Consider the following 19,092-nt stretch of genomic DNA (forward strand, 5'->3'; position numbering starts at 1 on the left):
GGAAGCCCTCAAAATGGGTTTTTCTCTGCCCCAGAATTGTAGCTGGAGGAAGGTCCCACGTATGCCACATTCCAAAGACACCCCTGAGCACACAAGCCAGTGCTGCCTCCTTAGGGCTCACTGGGAGGGACCAGAGTCGTGCTGGCCCCAGCCCCACCATCCACTGTCAGGCGAGAGTGTTGGGAGAGCAGGGGCGTCTTATAGCACGGTGCCCCAGGTGAGAGACCATTGCCTCCCATTCCTAAAGCCAAACAAGAGGGCTTCTAATAGAATTTTTCTTAAAGACTGGAGGGAACTTCAGTATGTGGAGATTGGCAGCTTGCTTCTTGACTAGCCGTGTGCTGAGCTGTCGGCCTCCCAGGGGCACTCTGATGTTCCTGTGCGCTGTGAATGCTTTCAGGGTTATTGGTGGAGCATGCTGGAATTCTAGGGCAGAGCTTACATTGTCCTTTTGGGTCTCAGAATCTCACAAGTTCCCTGAAGTCTGGGGACATCCTTGGACCAGCAGAGTTCAGATCTAGAGATTTCTGAGGATGAAGGACCCATTGCAGGAGGCCAGGCTAGCAGGCTTGATGGGTTGTAATATAAGGTGTTTGGGGAGAAGATGGGACAGTTTGCACCTCATTCAAGTTCTTCATTGGCCTTAGAGGGTGTAGGAGAGGACTCCAGCAGTCCTGGCCGCTCTCTGTGAAGAATACCAGGTTTAACCGAGAAGTAGCAGTGAGCCTGCCTAGTGAGCACAAGAGATGGTGGCATCCTTCTGGGAGAGGCCCTCAGTTGTGGAGGGTGCTTGGTTAAAGCTAATCTTTTTCTAAGAACATCATCACCCCACCTACTTGGCAGCCACCAGCCGCGGGTGGAACTAGACTGTATCAAAGTGAGTTTTGGGAGAGCCCCTTACCACGCAAGGAGATTCTGGTCCACCATGCCTCCTCTCTCTTTTCAACACTTGAGGGATGTAAGGCTAGGAAAGGAGAAGGAGGAGGGGTCTCAACCAGATCACGAGACCTTCTGGTATCTAACAGGTACTGGAAATTAATGGAGTCTGCTCCACGTTGTTAAGGGAGCTACTGCCCAGTGAGGAAGAGGGAATCCACGTAGCCCAGTTGCAGGTAGTTCCTGTTCCATATTTATACACCAGTAAGCCGAGAAAATTGGAACATTAAGTTAAAGTATCATGGTGGCGAGACTAACTCTGCTTGGGGACACTCAAGGACTCAGTTGAGTAGAGGAGACAGGCTCCATTAACATTAGGGCAAATCATAATTGATAAGTGATAGAGGTATGAATAAAATACGGGGGGGGGGATGGAGGCAGACTAAATGGATTCTGATTGGAGGTGGACGGTTGCTCTGAAGACGTGACATCTGAGCTGGAAATGAGAAATTTGAAAGAAGGAAAAAAGGGTGGGCTCTCACGGTACGAGGATCAGAGTCAAAAAGGCACAGAGAGCAAAGAGCGTAAGTAATCTGCTATGGTTGGGACAGGAAGGGAGGACATGCTCCCCACAGACACTTTCAGGATGCAGCGATTACTATCTATGGAATACTCTCAAGTGTCCAGCCGAAACACACCTCCTCAATTCAAGACTGAAATTTCCAAAACCCTGCTGTACATCTATCTGATGATCAAATGAGCACCTCAAATTCGACACACATGAAACCAAATTTGGAAAAAAGCCCACCCTTTTTTTCCTTCTTTCAAATTTCTCATTTCCAGCTCAGATGTCATGTCTTCAGAGCAGCCATCCACCTCCAATCAGAATCCATCTAGTCTGCCTCTACCCCCCGCCAACATTTTATTCATACCTCTATCACTTACCAATTATGATTTGTCCTGAAGTTAATGGAGGGAGGGAAAAACCAGGATAGAATTCAAGGCTGTTCCAACTTGGCTTAACTCGCTTTTCCAGCCCTAAGGATTGTGGACTTTATATGTATTGACAATAAAAAGCCATTGGAGTATTTGAGAACACAGTTTAGAACATTTTAAAGATATTACTCTGGCAAACAAGAGCTAGAGGGAGAAAACAGCAGAGACAGATGGGCACTGAGCAGGATTTTGCAACAGTTCAGTTGAGAAGTAACGAGTGTCTGAGTCAGAGCATGACAATGAGAATGAAGATGAGGCAGCAGCTCTGAGAGTTAGTGAGAGTCACTGGATGGTGCTAAGAGCTGCAAAGGAGTCCAGTAGGGCTTCTAACTTGGTCTAAGTAGGTGATGAAGGCTGTGAAACACGGGAAGGGGAACAGATTTGCCAGAGAAGAAGGAAGGAGGGGAAGAAAATAATAATGACCAGCATTTATTGAGCCCCTGCTGTGTACCATCACTTTTCTGTGTGGTTTACACATATTAATTCATTTTATCCTCATCACAACTTTATGAATAGATACTGTTATCATCTCCATCTTACAGATGAGGTTAGATAACAAATTTGGTATAACGTGTGTCGAATTTGAGGTGCTCGTTTGATCGTCAGTTAGATGTACAGTAGGGTTTTGGAAATTTCAGTCTTGAATTTAGGAGGTGTGTTTTGGCTGGACACTTGAGAGTATTCTATAGATAGTAATCGTTGCATCCTGAAAGTGTCTGGGGGGAGCATGGCCTATTATAAGACTGAGAGAGACCCTGGGAAACTGGGAACTCCGCCATTGAAAGAACAGGGAAGAGAGGAGTGTGGCAGGGATGGCCAGCTCTCACCATAATCCACATCCTCTCCTTCCTGGGCACATTACCCAGCCTCCCTTGCAGCTTGGTGTGGCAGATTTCTAGCCAGAAGAATGTGTGAGCAGAAGTGATGTGGCCATACTCCATGCAACCTTTCACGTGGGCTTTTCCATGTTCCTTTCCCTTCCAGCTGACTGGGATGGAGACCTCCAGGGAGACCATCATATGTAGTTGATGAATCCTCCATCAGCCTGGGTCTCTGAGTGATGCGTAAAGCAAAGCATTCCACACCTCACCACCAACCACGATGACTTGAAACTGCGCTGGGCTGTTAGGTGAGCAAAAAATACATTGTCTATTGTTCTTGAATCATTATGTATTTCTGAGTCTACTTTACGTTAGTTACCTACCCTGACCAAAGGAGAGAGACCTGCAAAAGGCATTAAGAAAATTAAAGAGGGAAGAGAATTTATCTCTGTAGTTGCATCTTATGCAGAATTCATATTTCCTTCACAAGGGAGAATTTGCTTAGGTTTGATGTGTGAAATCAGTCAGTCAAGTGACTTCCCTTATTATAAAATTTCTCACAAAACAGGTGAAGACCTAAATCCAGGGGTGACTTTTTTAAAAAACTGTTTTCTCAAAATCCCTCCCCAAACTTCTGATTGCATCTGCTGTCACTGTTGAAGTAGGAGCAAGTCTAGGGTGAAACTCACTTCACACGCAGCAGGAACAAGCTTATTGCTTCCTTTCAACCACTTGACTTGTACATGCTCTGCTCTGTACAATCTGTCAGAGTCCCCTTTCTTTGCAAGCACAGCACAAAGTTAAGGTCAATCAGCACACAACTGTAGGAACATTGCTGTGTTGAAGGAAGACTTCCTTACCCTTTGTAAGTGCTACCTGATACTGACTGAGGCATCGTAAGGAGAAAAAAGCTTAATGCATCCTGCGTATTTTGCAGTGCAATGTATTGTGATTACCTTGGAGGATGTATCAGAACTTTGGTTGAAAATGAAGCGCCTTTCCAACAGCATTTTGCACAGGAATGTTGTAATGAGTTTTGCAGACGCAAAACATACTGTCCAAATCATCAGGACACATTTCAGACATTTTCTAGGACCAGCTGCTAAGTCATGATTCAGACACAGGCTTTCCTGCAAATTCCAGCTCAAGCCACCTGCAACTTTGAACCGTGTGTGTGTGTGTGTGTGTGTGTGCGCGCGCGCGCGCACGTGCGCGTGTGCACGCGAGGACATGTGTATGTGGCGTGTGTGTGCAAGAGACCTACAGAGGCTAGACAGAGACCTCACCCACTTGTAAAATTGGCATCCTCCGTATTAAGATAAACTTGGGTGGCAAAACGCTTAACTGTTATTTAAAGAGAACAAAGTCCCACATAACAGGAAAGCCTACCTTGGAAATAAGATCTAATTCGCACTGAGTGCCAAAGGAAGAAAGAAGGAATTGAGTGTGCCTTCCCTCCTCAGTCATATCCGAGAGACAGCCAGTCTCGTAAATTTCACATCAACTTAGTTTGGCCTCTAAACCAAATCTGCCGTAATGCTATTTGTAGATATAGATTGCTGTCTTTTTCATTACTGTTATCAAATGATGCATTTGCGGCTCAGCTCCGAGCTCCTTGACCCATTAAGTGGATTAGATTGCCTGTTGCCTTTGTCCTTTTGGCTTTTGTTTTATCCTCAAATATTCTACCCTTCTGTTTTACGTATATAAGATACATGCATGATTATGTATGGCATGCACATACACACGCCTGCAACTCCAATTAGCCCAGCAACCCCAGCCCTTCTGTTTTGTAAGAGGACTGTGTTCAAATCTCTTAGCAGAGTCATCAGTCCTTCTCTGTAGCACAGCCGCAGCTGAAACCCTCTGAGGAATGGCATATCACAAGCCCACCTCAGGGCTCCTTGTCGAGCTACGCTCAGCAAATTGGAGATCATGCTCCCTATTAAGCTCCTGGCTGGCGTATCATGGCAGACTCATTTTCTAGAGCAGCTTATGCCCCGACCCTGCATCTTTCTTGTGCATGATAATCACCACTCCAGCCCACAGGAGCTGCAGCAGAACAAAAATACGAGTTCAGGACAGGTTTTGATGGTGCTGTTAATGTGAAAACAGATGCTCTTGTATGGCTGAAGAAAAGTTAAGGGGAAACAAGCGAAGAGAGACACAAAGACCAAGGATTCCATCCTGACTCTTGAAGCCGAAGGATAACTCCAGTAGGCTTCCATGATTGGCTAAACATTTGCTGAGGGTCCACCATGCACGATGTACCATGTTAGGTAGTGGGGAGGCAATGGTGAACATGACCAGTGTTCTCAGCAGCAGCTAGGCAAGGGGGTGTAGAGTTGAACAAGTAATCTTTGTAAAGAGTGCTAGCAATTGCTATGATACATGCACTTAGTATGTGAACAAGTAATCTTTGTAAAGAGTACTAGCAATTGCTATGATATGTGCACTTAGCATGTGAACATTCAGAAGGGGCCTCTAACATATTCTTGGGGAATCAAGGAAGACTGCCTGGAGGAAGTGCCATTTGGGCTGAGGTGTGGCAGAGTGGTAGAAGAGCTATTTCCCTAGGAGAGCTCTGAGTTTTTGGTAGATAATAAGGAATACTCAGTAGCTTGTCTCCAATGTGGCCACCATTAACTTTTTCCCTTGTGCACAGGTATGCCATTCCCCCATTGAGAAGTGGAGTCTGTTTCCTTCTCCCTGACTTTGGGCTGGTATTAGTGACTTGGTTTGACAATATAATGCAGCAGAAGTGATGTTCTGGGTCAATATCTTTGGGGAAATCCAGTGACCAAGTAAGAAGTCCAGCTATCCTGAGACCACCCTGCTATGAGAAGCCAAAGTCATGTGAAGATGTCTTAGAGGTTGAGTGAGATGCCAACGTAGCCAATATAGAAGAGTGATATGGCCATAACATGACAGCTATGAGACCGTTTCTCCAGGAACTGTGACCCCCAATCCTGTTTAAGTATGTTTTTATTTAAAGCTTCCCAACAGAAGTTTGTTAAATCATGGCTGAGACTCCAGTGTTTCGCCACCAGACCTTCCTGTCTTACATGCCCATATTTCATAGTTTCACCTGCTCTCAGAGTGACATCTGAGGAGGGTGTGAGAACACAGTCCCCCCTCACCTTCAGACCTCCTCTCTCTGACCACCATTGTTCTCTCAACTTCTCATTCCGAGTTCCCTGGGAGTAGTCGCCCAAAGAACTACTGTGCAAGTGCTGCAGATTTGCTCTGATGTTTAATCACCCGTGGAAACCATTTGTTTAAGCAATTAAGAATTTGGGTGTAGGGCATTTCTAGGGATTAATGACCAGGTGGTAAAACCTGACTGCTTACAGCCTTGACAAAGACTGTTTTTATCAGCAGGAAATGACCTGCTTCAAGGTGACTGATGATATTTACTTGGAAAATTAGATGAACAAGGGCACAGATTCATTTTGAGGGATTCAAGGATGACAGTATAGTGAAAGCATTTCTTGGGCAAGACTAGCTTCCGGGTTAGCTCGTTGAAGCATTTTGCCCTTGGTTTTACACACAGAGGAGCGCTCTGTAAACATTCTTTTAAGTGTATCCTAAAGGGCTAAAGTCAAGAAATGAGCAAAATATCTGTATCACTGTTGTTGAGATATTTAAAGTTCAGCAGGAATATGAAATTGTGTGATGCAGTGGAAAGTATAGTAGATCAAAAGTTGAGACCAGGGCACTAGACCAGATGTGTCATTTCTTACCTTTGTGACCATGGACAAGCCACTTCACTTCTAAGTTTATTCGCGTGTAAAATGAGACATGTGGAAGAAGTGATCCCAAAGGCAATCCCAGCTCTGTCATTTTGCAAGTATAGCCTCAGACTATTATCATCAAGTCATCTAGAGAAAATCTGATGCAGTCAGAAATATGATGTTGTACCGGTGTAATGCTCTTCTTTTTCTGAGGCAGTCGAAGAATTCTGCACACACCAGTCACATGGGCTACTTGGCAACCTGTTTTCATGACTGAGTGAGTTGCCTGGGAGATACCATGCTTCCCACTCTTGCCAACCCTGTCTCAGTGCCTGATGTGCCCACCCGCCTGCTGCTCTTCCTGGTCTTGTCCATAGAAAGCCCTTCCTACGAACAAATCAGAAAGGATAACCAATAAGCTCACAGTTGTTGGGAAGGGTTTATTTCATGGATGCCAGATTTGGAAGAAGTTTCTGAATAATGGATGGGCTATCGGCAAGGAAGCCTTCGGGAAGTTCACAGGGGCTGGAAGGGCAAGCTTCAGGTGATGGAGGGCAAGCTGCCATTTCCCTCACGCCTGACGCTGATGGCACAAGTTCTGGTTCCTTGCTGGATTCAAGCTTATCTACCCTCTTGAAAAAACAATCCAGTGATGTCAGGGTAGTACCTCTTTTTTTCTCATCATAGATGATGCGGTAGCACTGGGTTGCATTCTGAACGGCTGCTGCAACCTTTGTGTACCGTTCTACATTCGTTTGGTTCCTGTGCCTCAAAATCTAACAGTGCCTCCTCAAATAAAGAAAATCCCCTGCCATTTCCTGCATCGTGAATCTCTTCAGTTCTTCAGTTACTTCTTCTTCCTCTTGTCTCTCTTTGTCCTTTCTCTGAGCCTCCAATTCCTGGTGCTTCTTAGCAGTACCAGCTACATCACTGCTGCTTTTACGCTTGCTTCCGGACATCCTGGGTTTGAAATAAAGATACTGTACTACTGTACTCTACACAGTACTGTACAGTAAAGTACACAAAAGCACAACCACTTGTAGAGGATGCACGCGTGTGACAGTGTACGCCAGACACGTGAACTAACTTGCGTGATTGGACATGTGAACGCACATTCGCATCTTTGAAAGTTCACAATTTGAAGGTTCATGTGTAGGGGACTTACTGTCTAATTTCAAACTGTGATCAGAGATCATGAGACATATTTTTATTTATTTCCCCTGGGTACTGACTAAGAGCCTGGGCACAATAGAGGATGATACTTAGAATCAGAAATTGAAATGTTGGAGGAGACAGGACCTGAGAATTCATCAGTCAGCTCACTTCACTGAGGAGGATTCTGAAATCTAGGTCTGCAGGTGTTGAATGGGCAGCAGAAGAGTAGAACTGATTTCAGGTGTCCTGACTCCCAGTCCAGTCATTCTTCCAGAAGGAAATTCTGCTAGAGTTTCTCTTGCCTCTTCAACCAGCCCTCATGTCTAAGATCTCAGGTGACTTTCTGACAAAAGGTCATATGCTCTAGAATGTTAGGGCTCGACGGAGCCTTGTAGATCACCTAGTGACTAGACTAGACTCTAGTCCAAACACCTAACTCTACAGAGAGGAAAACTGGGATCCAGAGAGAAACTAAGTTCCTACCATCAGCCAGAGACAGAGCTGGGGCTGGAACCCACGTCTCCTGGTGGAACTTAGCCCTCTCTTTCCTGACTTCTTTTGCATTGAGTAATCCTTACGATTCCATTTGTCTCCTTTGTTGGCTTATTAGCTATAACTTTGTTTTGTTATTTATTTAGTCATTTATTTAAGGTTTATAGTTTGCATCTTTATCTTTTCACAGTCTATGTTCAAGCGATACACCATGACTTCACTTATGGCATAAGAACCTTTCTTTTCTCTCTTCCTAGCTTTTATGCTATTGTTGCCATGCATTTTACTTACACAGATGCTATGAACCCCAAAATACATTGCTATTATTTTCGTTTGAATAGTCAGGTATATTTTAAAGAGATTAATTAAGAAGAGAAAAGACTTACATATTTACTCAAGTGCTTACCATTTCCTGTGCTCTTCCTCACTTGCTGTAGATCCTTGTTTCCATCTGGTATCATTTCCCTTTGGTGATACACTTTTTCAGCTTTTATAAGTCAGGAAAAGTCTTTCTTTCATCTTCATTTTGTGAAAGGTATTTCTGCTAGATTTAAATTGTAGATTAACAAACTCTAGCTGTCTTGGTCACTCCAGTCACTCAGATTTGTCTCTTCAACTCAGGGAATCGACTGGGCTTCTCCTGGGTCCCCCCTCCTCAAGCTGCAGCCTGGAAGTGCTCTCAAGGCAGTCAGCTGGGACAACCTTAGGGCTCATCTCTTAATGTTTCTCACTTCTTTTATTTATTTATTTGGCCACGCCACACAACATGCAGGATCTTGGTTCCCCGACCAGGGATTGAACCCATTGCTGCGATTATCACTGCCTTAGAGCCATTGTTCTGTCATTTTCTCTGTTGGGAATGAATTTTAATATCTATCTTCTCCTTGAAGTTGCATCTTAAATATTACTGATTAAAGCAGGCCTTCTCTGATCCTTACTCATTGTTCTTTATGATCGCTGGCTGCTTGTTTCCTTTTGTTGGATGTTCTCATTTTATAATTATGGATTTATGCATTTGTTTACCTACTTATGAGCTCACCTGCCCCTGTTCCCCACACCCACACCAGAGTGAGCTCCACAAAGTGTAGGCACCATGTCTATTTCATTCACATCTATTTCATCTCTGTACATCCAACACCCAATACAGTGTCTGGTACATATTAAATTCTCAACCCAGAAGAGCTGGATGTATGAGACCGTCCCCTGGCTTATATATTCCTTCTCTGAACTAGCTTACTTTATCATGTCCTTTAACTTTCAGTGTGAACCCTTCTGAAAATGTGGAGCACATGCTAAAGAGGTGGCATCTGGATATCCTACTTGCCCAGGAGGAGTACCACTGTTGGAATACCTCCTGCCAGATGGTTCAGCAGGCCATAGTCTGACTCTGGTGTGATGTTTCACTGGATGTGGGGAAAATTTCCAGTAGCAGGACTCAATCCCCAAAACAGGGCACCTCGAAGACCAAACAGACATTGTTCAGAGAGAATTGTGTCTTTAAGGATAACAAGGAATCTGCTTAAAGGAGAAACCACTGAATCATAGAATAAGGCATCGCATGGATATTCTAACAGGGAGGTAATGAAGAGAGATTACCACCCTCGTATTCAGTCACTAAGTATTTGCCTCTTAGGGCCATCACAGAAACAACAATTATAATAACTCATTTTTTCAAGAGCATTACATTTGCAAATGATGGGACCAACAAGGGATTCATTTCCAAAGTATACAAATCTTGATATTGAGCTTATATAGCTCAATATCAGAAAAAAAAACAAAGGCTAGGGGCAACCTAGAAGCCACTTGGAAATTCTTCTCACAATGTGGGCACAAAAATCATAATTTCACCTATTTTGAGGCCAGAATTCATTCTAGAGACCAGCGTCTGGCTTTCTTGGGGTCCTGTGGCCATAGCCATGTAGGAAAGAAGGATTACAGAGGCTGGAAGCCAGACCATGCTAAATGCATCAGAATCCAGTGATGAAATGATGCATCTTAAATATTTTAAAAGTTTTTATTGGTTAAAAATGATGTATAGAAACAATATGGAGGATACATCAATAACGTATCAAGGTTAAGTTGGGTGGATGTGACAGGGAAGACTGGAGTCTAAGAAGGGAAAACATCTTTATTCAGGACGCTAAAAAGAACAGCTTTGTACGCCATGTTGAACATTACTGTCGAACACAGCCAAGTTATTATATATCCTCAATCTAGCTTACACCTGCCATACAAATATAGTGGTACTAAAAAGAATTTTTAAGTTAAGCCTCTGCTCAGTGCACTCTCTCTAAAAAATACGTTGCTACTTTTAAAATAGCTATAAATTGAGTAAGTTCAAAAGGTAAATGTCCCAACAAAATAAAGAGCATTCCTTATCACTTTGGCATAATTTTTTTATTATGGTATTTTCTCTTTTCCTACCTCCTCTCTTCAGGCAAATAATCAGCTTTCTCTATGTGGCCTACGGGGAAGGATGTGACAGGCAGAAAGCATGAAAGGCTTGAGAGGTTGTGTTCTGTGTTCCCAAAGCCCCAGCCCTTGGGGGAATTTAAGGATTCACTTATAAACCAGTCTCCAAAATCCACTCCCATCCAAGATAAGAAAACAATTCCTCCAAGGCTAAGGAGGGTGTAAGAGCGATGGGGAGGATAAGAGCGAAGAAATCAGTATGATCCTAGGAGAGAAACCTGCACATCCTCTCCAGCAAAGGCCTGGAGAGATGAACAGATCACAGAAAGATAGAGCATGGCTACATGGTACTGCGTCTAGGGGGTAATGGGGCTAAAGAGACTCACAAAGGCTCCTAGACGTCCAACACAGCCCAGAAGCAGTAACGAGCTGCCAGAGCTGAAGGGTCACGGAGACAAAGGCTGTCTCAGCAGCACCTGCATGGACCAGTGGTTGAGGACCCGATAGGTTCACATCAGCCCATGTCTCCGCACTATAGGAGGTGTGCTGATCCTGGATAAAATCCTAGAGCAGGGGGAAGCCTCCAGATTCACTAAGATTACACTTGTACCATCCCAGACTTCTGCCTTGAGCCAAGATGGAGTAACAGGAACAAAATGTATCCTCCTACCAGAAACAACAACAACCACCACCCAGACAATATATATAAAACAATGGTTTTTAAGGCATTGGACATCAGGTAGTGAAGGACAGTGACCCCTAAGAAATGAGAAATGGGGAATTCCATTGCCTCCAGCGGTTAGGACTTCCATTCCTGAGCTAAACAAAAGAGATAGAAATTTAACCGTGGTGTTTCCAACTCTCTGGTCAGGAGGCTATTGCTCTGGTCCAGTGTGTATGTGGGGTGACCCGATGAAACAGTGTCAGTGAAGATGGAGAGAAATGGGAGGCTTTTACATCCCTCCTCTCACCCTCTGGTACCCCACACATCCACTCGCAATACTTCCAATACTGATGTTTCATCTAGCTCCTGACTTTGGTATCATGGAAATCATTCCTTTAGCTCTCCTTCCGACCTCTCCCTTACCCAGCTGTCATCTGATTCCATGTCTCATTTCCAGAAAATGATGATGATGAGAAAAGCAAGAGAAAGAGACAGAAAGTACAAATCAATACATGAATTAGAACATGAATCAAATGAAAGGAAAGAAATGTTTTGGAAAAATGGCAGATGGCAGAATGCCAGCATCAATGCGCCCATTCAAAGAGGAAATGGATGATGTCTTAGGAAAAGGATGGATTAACCTGGTCCACTTGGGGAGATTAGGTGTAGGATCTTATAAATTAAAGTCCCCATTAATTTTCTGGTTCTGACACTGATGGTGGACTGAATCTTGGGACTTCTACCTTAGCTTTAAGGCAAATGACATGTATTGTAAGAAGGCATTATAACCTAGAATTTAGGTTCTAGCAAGCCAAAGAGGGGGCACTTCCCCATGGGTTTCTTCTGTTGTATCAACTAGTTACATGTGGTTCCTAAGCACTTAATAATATGCACAGTCTGGATTTGAGATATACTGTCAGTGTAAAATACTCACTGGATTTGATGACTTGATGCAAAAACAAGAACTTAAAATACCTTGTTAATGATGTTTATATAGATTATATGTTGAAATGATATTTTGGGTATTGGTTTGTCTGTTTGTTTGTTTTGTGGTACGCGGGCTTTTCACTGTTGTGGCCTCTCCCGTTGCGGAGCACAGGCTCCGGACGCACAGGCTCAGCAGCCATGGCTCACGGGCCCAGCCGCTCCACGGCATGTGGGATCTTCCCGGACTGGGGCACGAACCTGTGTCCCCTGCATCGGCAGGCGGACTCCCAACCACTGCGCCACCAGGGAAGCCCAATATTTTGGGTATTGGGATAAAAGAAATTATTAAAAGTAACTTCACCAATTCCCATTTACCATTTTTAAGCATGACAACTAAAAATTTTACATGATATATGTAGCTCTCATTATGTTTCTTTTGGATAGCACTGCTCTAGATTATAATAGTAACTGGCACTTACTGAGGACGCAGTGTGTTCCAGACACTGTTCTCAGCAGGTTACATGCAACTTCTAATTTTAATCTTCACAACAAATTTAGGGGTACATACTAATATAGCTCCCTTTTTACAAATAAAGAAACCAAAGAACGGAGGAATTAAGTAACTTTTCTAAATTCACATGATTGGACTGTGGCAGAGTGGGGATTCGAACTTAGCCAGGCCAGCTCCAGAGCTTACATTCTTTCACCCCATCGCCCTACCTCTTGGTGTTGAGTTGAGAACTGCTTCAGCATCTCATACAGAGTTGACTGGAGTGGGTTTAAGAGATAATAAGAAGAGAGGAATGAGAGACAGAAAGTATAGGTAACTCTTTCAAAGAGATTTGCTACCAAGGGGAGCAAAAGAATTAGGTATAAGTTGGTGGGGTAAATGGAGTCAACCTTCCTTTTCCTTTTCTTTTCCAAGATGAGAGAAGGACTTGCACATTAGTATGCTGATGGGAATAATACAGTAGAGACTAAAAATAGATGACATAGAAGAGAAAGGAGAATTCAGGAGTGAAGTTCTGGAGCAGGTGGAGGACATGGGACCTGGTACCCATGTGGAGGGCATGTCTTTAAATAGGAACATGACAAGTTGATCCACTAACAGGTGGGAAGGCAGGAGATATGCTGTGAGAATCTGTGGAAGGTCACTTCTGAGTGAAGTAGGAAGTAATGTCATCAGCTGGGAGTAAGGATGGTGGCAGAGTTGTGGATTTCAGTAGATAAGAGAAGATTTGGAATAATCTAGGAGCATGGAAAGCAAATGGATTCTAGACACTGATGGGATTTCATAGGCAGCAAAGCCAGAAGCTTTAAGGACAATAAGTGACTGTTTCCTTTTTAAATTTTTTTAATGGAATGAAATTTGCCATCTATTTGTTTGAAATGAGTCAAATGCTGGTCAGGTGGGGCTGTTGGCAAAGGAGAAGGAAGGAGATGGTTTTTCAAAAGCTGAGCCAGAGCTCGGCATCAGTGATTAAAATGGGCTGGTATTGGCTTCCCTGGTGGCACAGTGGTTGAGAGTCCACCTGCTGATGCAGGGGACACGGGTTCGTGCCACGGTCCGGGAAGATCCCACATGCCGCGGAATGACTGGGCCCATGAGCCGTGGCCGCTGAGCCTGCGCGTCTGGAGCCTGTGCTCCGCAACGGGAGAGGCCACAACAATGAGAGACCCGCGTACTGCCAAAAAAAAAAAAAAAAAAAAAAAAAAGTCTTCCAACAAACAAAAGCCCAGGACCAGATGGCTTCACAGGCGAATTCTCTCAGACATTTAGAGAAGAGCTAACATCTATCCTTCTCAAACTCTTCCAAAATATAGCAAGGGAGGAACACTCCCAAACTCATTCTACGAGGCCCCCATCACTCTTATACCAAAACCAGACAAAGATGTCACAAAAAAAGAAAACTACAGGCCAATATCACTGATGAACATAGACGCAAAAATCCTGAACAAAATACTAGCAAACAGCATCCAACAGCACATTAAAAGGATCATACACCATGATCAAGTGAGGTTTATCCCAGGAATGCAAGGATTCTTCAATGTACACAAATCAATCAATGTGATACACCATATTAACAAACTGAAGGATAAAAACCATATGATAATCTCAGTAGATGCAGAAAAAGCTTTTGACAAAATTCAACACCAATTTATGATAAAAACTCTTCAGAAAGTAGGCATAGAGAGAACTTACCTCAACATAAAAAAGCCATATATGACAAACCCACAGCCAACATCATTCTGAATGGTGAAAAGCTGAAACCATTTCCTCTAAAATCAGGAACAAGACAAAGATGTCCACGCTCACCACTCTTATTCAACATAGGTTTGGAAGTCCTAGCCACAGCAGTCAGAGAAGAAAAACAAATAAAAGGAATCCAAACCAGAAAAGAAGAAGTAAAGCTGTCACTTTCTATAGATGACATGATACTATACATAGAGAGTCCTAAAGATGCTACCAGAAAACTACTAGAACTAATCAACGAATTTGGTAAAGTAGCAGGATACAAAATTAATGCACAGAAATCTCTTGCATTCCTATACGCTAATGATGAAAAATCTGAAAGAGAAATTACGGAAACACTCCCATTTACCACTGCAACAAAAAGAATAAAATACCTAGGGATAAACCTACCTAAGGAGACAAAAGACCTGTATGCAGAAAACTGTAAGACACTGATGAAAGAAATTAAAGATGATACAAACAGATGGAGAGATATACCATGTTCTTGGACTAGAAGAATCAACATTGTGAAAATGACTATACTACCCAAAGCAATCTGCAGATTTAATGCAATCCCTATTAAACTACCAATAGCATTTTTCACAGAACTAGAACAAAAAATTTCACAATTTGTATGGAAACACAAAAGACCCCAAATAGCCAAAGCAATCTTGAGAAAGAAAAACGGAGCTGGAGGAATCAGGCTCCCTGACTTCAGACTATACTACAAAGCTACAGTAATCAAGACAGTATTGTACTGGCACAAAAACAGAAATCTAGATCAATGGAACGGGATAGAAAGCCCAGAGATAAACCCACACACATATGGTCACCTTATTTTTTATAAAGGAGGCAAGAATATACAATGGAGAAAAGACAGCCTCTTCAATAAGTGGTGCTGGGAAAACTGGACAGCTACATGGAAAAGAATGAAATTAGAACACTTCCTAACACCATACACAAAAATAAACTCAAAATGGATTAAGGACCTAAATGTAAGGCCAGACACTATAAAACTCTTAGAGGAAAACATAGGCAGAACACTCTTTGACATAAATCACAAGATCGTTTTTGACCCACCTCCTAGAGAAATGGAAATAAAAATAAACAAATGGGACCTAATGAAACTTCAAAGCTTTTGTACAGCAAAGGAAACCATAAATGAGATGAAAAGACAACCTTCAGAATGGGAGAAAACATTTGCAAATGAAGCAACTGACAAAGGATTAAACTCCAAAATATACAAGCAGCTCATGCAGCTCAATATCAAAAAAACAAACAACCCAATCCAAAAATGGCAGAAGATCTAAATAGACATTTCTCTAAAGAAGATAAGCAGATTGCCAACAAACACATGAAAGAATGCTCAACATCATTAATCATTAGAGAAATGCAAATCAAAACTACAATGAGGTATCACCTCACACCAGTCAGAATGGCCATCATCAAAAAATCTAGAAACAATAAATGCTGGAGAGGGTGTGGAGAAAAGGGAACCCTCTTGCACTGTTTGTGGGAATGTAAATTGATACAGCTACTATGGAGAACAGTATGGAGGTTGCTTAAAAAACTAAAAATAGAACTACCATATGACCCAGCAATCCCACTACTGGGCATATACCCTGAGAGAACCGTAATTCAAAAAGAGTCATGTACAACAGTGTTCATTGCAGCACTATTTACAATAGCCAGGACATGGAAGCAACCTAAGTGTCCATCGACAGATGAATGGATAAAGGAGATGTGACACATATATACAATGGAATATTACTCAGCCATAAAGAGAAATGAAATTGAGTTATTTGTAGTGAGGTGGATGGACCTAGAGTCTGTCATACAGAGTGAAGTAAGTCAGAAAGAGAAAAGCAAATACCGTATGCTAACACATATTTATGGAATCTAAAAAAAAAAAAAAAATGGTTCTGATGAACCTAGGGCCAGGACAGGAATAAAGATGGAAATGTAGAGAATGGACTTGGGGACTCGGGGAGGGGGAAGGGTAAGCTGGGACGAAGTGAAAGAGTAGCATTGACATATATACACTACCAAATGTAAAATAGATAGCTAGTGGGAAGCAGCCGCATAGCACAGGGAGATCAGCTCGATGCCCTGTGTCCACCTAGAGGGGTGGGATAGGGAGGGTGGGAGGGAGATGCAAGAGGGGGGAGATATGGGGATATATGTATAAGTATAGCTGATTCACTTTGTTGTACAGCAGAAACTAACACACCATTGTAAAGCAATTATACTCCAATAAAGATGTTAAAAAATATAATAAAAAATAAGAATGCACATAAAAATAAAAGAAATACATATAAACCACATAAATTCCTCCTCAACCATTAGAGTCAGAATTTTAAAATTTGTCGTTGGATAATCCATGGTTGAAAAATCTATGGCAAAACGATTAGGGGACTGAAAATTCTCCTGGAGGCAAGTGCATTTTCCAAAGTCCTTATTACTGTATATTCTTTTTATTTTTGTGGCCACACCGTGGGGCCTGCAGGATCTTAGTTCCCCAACCAGGGATTGAACCCGTCCCCTTGGCAGTGAGAGCTCGGAGTCCTAACCACTGGACCGCCAGGGAATTCCCATTATTTCTATATATTCAAATATACAGGTAAATAAAGAACTCTAGATAGGGTAATGTCAAAGAGCTTAAAACAATAATAAAATAGCTCTTAAAATAATAGTAATACTGTACAATACATTATAATTTAGCTTTCGCACAGAGATGACTTCTGAGAAGGTGCGTAGCTGAGAGAAGAGAAGGGAGGTGGATTTTAGTTGGAAGAGGAATCACTGGCACCCTCCTCCTCCATCTCTTGCCTGTCCACTCTCTGTGGTCCTTTCTGGAAGGTGAATCCCGTGCTTGTGGCTTCAGCAGAGGGCGCTGTGTGAAGAGCTTGCGGGTCCTGAGTGAGCCTTCTCCTCCTTTGAAGAAATTATATTGGGCAGGCCGAGTAGTCTCTTTAAAAAAGCTCTTTGCGCCTCTTTATTGGTTGTAGTCAGTCCTTTAAACTCGATCCTTTTGGCTTTTGCTTTTACCTGTGTTCAAAGTGGAGCCTTTGAGTGGTAAATTTTAACCAATCGATTTCTTTAGGAAGTTTTTTTTCTTTCCGGTATTCTCTGAGAAATGCTGCCCGCCCGCTTTGCTAGTCACTGGGAAGGGCTGGCTGAGCAGTAGACGCCTCTCCAACACAAGGGTCTCCACCTGCCCAGGCTCCGTATTGTTACTGTAAATTATCGGGTGAGGGGACCAGGGAAGCAATTTAAATTCCCTTTTTCAGACAAAGTCACTTCCAGCACTTATACGATAATAATAGAGTCTTCTTTTCAGCGCTTACTATGTAGCAAGCCCTCTTCCAAATGCTTTTCTGTATTATCTCTTTTAATGCTCAGATCTGCTGAGTGAGGCAGCTATTGCTATTTTTTCAGTTTTACACGTGAAGAGGAGACTAGCAGAGGGGAAAAGTAACTTGCCCAGGATCATACACTGAACGGCAAAGCAGGGCTTGTAGACAGCATTCTGATTCCACGCCCTTCCCTCTTAACCCCTCCAGCAGGCTGCCTCCTTATGTATCATTATTACCACCTCTCCTTGTCGTGATCACAAACCCCACACCCAGCTTACTTCCCAGACTTGCCCAGTAGCAACAGCTCTCAAAGCTACCAGATCACCGAGGAGTATTGCACAGAGTCATCCGTGTTCATGAGAGGGCACGAAAATACTCTATGGGCTGGGAGAAACACACAGAAGAATGGAGGCAGAGGTGAGAGCCCGTTAGACCAATCCGGTTTCACAAGGTTCTTTCATAAGACAACTTTACATGGACGTAGAGTGACTTGTGTGCAATGACCGTAATTCAGGTGGTGGTAGGAAAAGCATACAGAAGTAAATCTGCAAAAATCTAAATTCCTTTAAGAGAACTTGCAGCCTATTTTATCTGTTACTGTTAGGGTCTCCCTCATTGGTAACTGTCGATTCTTTTAAGAGAAAGAACACTAGTTAAATGACCTAATCTAGGATCTACCACTTTTTACCGTTGACGTAGGACGCCTTTGACCCCCTCCTAGGTCATAGAGCAATAATCATAATAGCTTTATTATTCCTAGCTTCATGTAGCATCTGCCCTGGCTTTATTTCTTCTTTTATCTCCCTTTATCCTCATTAGGCTTGTCATACGTTACACACCGTACTAAGCCTCTGGAATCCATTCTTCAACAAGATGAGTGAATAAATCAACTGTTTCATAGCTCTTTTGGAGCATAAAAGAGATAATAAGAAAATGATTTTGAAACAGTAATGTTTCAGTTTATTGCTATTCCTCCCTCCTAGAATGTCTCTTCCTCCAATTGGTGTTATAATAATTTTTTCTGGGGGTTCTTTCTTCTTTAACCCGTCATCCTTTCCTCACTTTCTGGAACATTCTAAGTGATCCTCTGATCTTTCTTACTTTGCTTTCATAAAAGGAGAAAGATCAGGGCTGTTTGATGACATTTTAACCATTTTATCTCCATTCACTTACAGAAAAGGAACCATTACTTATTTTCCGCGATCAGAATATAATCAGGTTTTCACCCTTTGGCGATTCAATATTGTTGGGAAATCGTTCTGTTTATGAGTCCTTCACAGGAGAATGCATCCCATTCAGTGCAATTTTTTGAGCAAAGAACCTCACAGGACAATATAGGTTGAGAAAGTACACTCATCACACACTTCGCCATGTATCATTCATGATTTTCCAGGGTGAAGTAACACATTGTGTCATTTAAGTCTCA

At 42.7% G+C, this 19,092-nt stretch overlaps 1 protein-coding gene across 6 annotated transcripts in view; it reads left to right on the forward strand.

Annotated features, from left to right (window-relative positions):
- Positions 1–19,092, forward strand: part of FUT10 (fucosyltransferase 10) — a 238,557-nt gene that overhangs the window by 113,015 nt on the left and 106,450 nt on the right. For all 6 annotated transcript variants that reach the window (XR_010939501.1, XR_010939502.1, XR_010939504.1 and 3 more), the window contains exon 5: positions 2,857–3,001. The gene's annotated coding sequence lies outside the window, so the exon portion shown is untranslated. The remainder of the gene's footprint in view (positions 1–2,856; positions 3,002–19,092) is intronic.

This window comes from Pseudorca crassidens, chromosome 21 (assembly GCF_039906515.1).
Source record: "Pseudorca crassidens isolate mPseCra1 chromosome 21, mPseCra1.hap1, whole genome shotgun sequence".
Classification (NCBI taxonomy): domain Eukaryota; kingdom Metazoa; phylum Chordata; class Mammalia; order Artiodactyla; family Delphinidae; genus Pseudorca; species Pseudorca crassidens.